The sequence below is a fragment of the Arachis stenosperma genome, chromosome 4, assembly GCF_014773155.1.
Source record: "Arachis stenosperma cultivar V10309 chromosome 4, arast.V10309.gnm1.PFL2, whole genome shotgun sequence".
In the NCBI taxonomy this organism is placed as follows: domain Eukaryota; kingdom Viridiplantae; phylum Streptophyta; class Magnoliopsida; order Fabales; family Fabaceae; genus Arachis; species Arachis stenosperma.
Window position 1 is genome coordinate 10,508,687 of NC_080380.1, and position 2,864 is coordinate 10,511,550.

Consider the following 2,864-nt stretch of genomic DNA (forward strand, 5'->3'; position numbering starts at 1 on the left):
GAGACCATGGTTGCTAAGTCAGAGGGGTTCTGCTTAGAATTCTCTGTCTGTTGCTGAGAAGATGATGGAAAAGGCTTGCCATTGCTAAACCTGTTTCTTCCACCATTATTGTTGTTGAAACCTTGTTGAGGTCTTTGTTGATCCTTCCATGAGAAATTTGGATGATTTCTCCATGAAGAATTATAGGTGTTTCCATAGAGTTCTCCTAGGTAATTCACCTCTTCCATTGAAGGGTTCTCAGGATCATAAGCTTCTTCTTCAGATGAAGCATCCTTAGTACTGCTTGGTGCTTTTTGCATTCCAGACAGACTTTGAGAAATCAGATTGACTTGTTGAGTCAATATCTTGTTCTGAGCCAGAATGGCATTCAGAGTATCAATCTCAAGAACTCCTTTCTTCTGATTTGTCCCATTGTTCACAGGATTCCTTTCAGAAGTGTACATGAATTGGTTATTTGCAACCATTTCAATTAGCTCTTGAGCTTCTGCAGGCATCTTCTTCAGATGAAGAGATCCTCCAGCAGAGCTATCCAAAGACATCTTAGATAGTTCAGAGAGACCATCATAGAAAATACCTATGATGCTCCATTCAGAAAGCATGTCAGAAGGACATTTTCTGATTAATTGTTTGTATCTTTCCCAAGCTTCATAGAGGGATTCTCCATCCTTCTGTCTGAAGGTTTGGACTTCCACTCTAAGCATACTCAATTTTTGAGGTGGAAAGAACTTTGCCAAGAAGGCATTGACTAGCTTTTCCCATGAGTCCAGGCTTTCTTTAGGTTGTAAGTCCAACCATGTCCTAGCTCTGTCTCTTACAGCAAAAGGGAATAGCATAAGTCTGTAGACCTCAGGGTCTACCCCATTAGTCTTGACAGTGTCACAGATTTGCAAGAATTCAGCTAAGAACTGATGAGGATCTTCCAATGGAAGTCCATGGAACTTGCAATTCTGTTGTATTAGAGAAACTAACTGAGGCTTAAGCTCAAATTTGTTTGCTCCAATGGCAGGGATAGAGATGCTTCTCCCATAGAAGTCGGGAGTAGGTGCAGTAAAGTCACCCAGCACCTTCCTTGCATTGTTTGCATTGTTGTTATTTTCGGCTGCCATGTCTTCTCCTTTGAAGATTTCTGTTAGGTCCTCTGTAGAGAGTTGTGCCTTAGCTTCTCTTAGCTTTCGCTTCAAGGTCCTTTCAGGTTCAGGGTCAGCTTCAACAAGAATGCCTTTGTCTCTGCTCCTGCTCATATGAAAGAGAAGAGAACAAGAAAATATGGAATCCTCTATGTCACAGTATAGAGATTCCTTGAGGTGTCAGAAGAACAGAAAAATAGAAGAAAGAGGTAGAAGAATTCGAACTTAATCAGATAGAGTTCGAATTGTGCATTGAGAAGGAGTGGTACTCCATAAATAGAAGGATGTGGGAAGAGGGGAAGATAATTTTCGAAAATTAATTAAAAAGTTTTAAAATCATTTTGAAAAATTGATTGATAATTTTCGAAAACTCAAAGTGGAAAAAGAATCAAGTGATTTTTGAAAAAGATTTTGAAATTAGAAGTCAAAAAGATTTGATTGAAAACTATTTTGAAAAGGACGAGGTTAAGAAGATATGATTGGTTTTTAAAAAAAATATGTGATTGAGAAGATATGATTTGAAAACAATTTTAAAAAGATTTGATTTTAAAAAATTAATGACTTGCCTAACAAGAAAAGATATGATTCAAACATTAAACCTTTCTCAACAGAAAAGGCAACATACTTGAAATGTTGAATCAAATCATTAATTGATAGCAAGTATCTTTGAAAAAGGAAAGAAATTAATTTTGAAAACATTTGATTGAAAAGATATGATTTGAAAAAGATTTGATTTTGAAAAACTTTGAAAACTTGAAAAAAAAATTGATTTGAAAACAAAATCCTCCTCCTTGTGCAATCCTGGCGTTAAACGCCCAGAATGGTGCACATTCTGGCGTTTAACGCCCAATGCACTACCTTTTTGGGCGTTAAACGCCCAACCAGGCACCCTGGCTGGCGTTTAAACGCCAGTCTGTCCTTCTTCACTGGGCGTTTTGAACGCCCAGCTTTTTCTGTGTAATTCCTCTGCTGTATGTTCTGAATCTTCAATTCTCTGTATTATTGACTTGAAAAGACATAAATAAAAAAAATTATTTTTGGATTTTTAATAATGAGGAATAATCAAAATGCAACTAAATTCAAATAACAATGCATGTAGGACACCAGACTTAGCAGTTTGTATACTACTGACACTGACAAAATGAGAATGCATATGAAAAACAACAAAACACTCAAGTCAAGAGAATTCAAAGATCAGAGTAAGAAATAATCAAGAATTACTTGAAGATCCTTAAGACACATGAATGAATGCATGCAATTGACACCAAACTTAAAATGAGACACTAGACTCAAACAAGAAACATAAAATATTTTTGGTTTTTATGATTTTTAAAAAAAAAAAATTTTTTTGGATTTTTCGAAAATTATATGGAAAAGAAAAACAAAGGTATCAAAATTCTTAATGAGAATTCCAGGAATCATGCAATGTTTAGTCTAAAGCTTTAGTCTAAAGGAATTAGACATGGCTAGCCAAGCTTCAGCAGAACATTGCATTCAAGAGCTAAATTGATGAAGATCAATCAGCTTGGTGATGATAAGAACATCACTTTGAAACACTAGAATTCATTCTTAAGAACTCTGAAGAAAAATACCTAATCTAAGCAACAAGATGAACCGTCAGTTGTCCATACACAAAACAATCCCCGGCAACGGCGCCAAAAACTTGGTGCACGAAATTGTGATCACTACAACTTCGCACAACTAACCAGCAAGTGCACTAGGTCGTCCAAGTAATAA

General features: G+C 36.1%; 1 non-coding gene across 1 annotated transcript; it reads left to right on the plus strand.

Moving 5' to 3' along the window:
* The first annotated feature begins 593 nt into the window (after positions 1 to 593).
* On the plus strand, positions 594 to 701 carry LOC130977193 (small nucleolar RNA R71). Its single transcript, XR_009084896.1, has one exon. It is a non-coding gene; the product is annotated as a small nucleolar RNA R71 (small nucleolar RNA).
* The last annotated feature ends 2,163 nt before the right edge of the window (positions 702 to 2,864 follow it).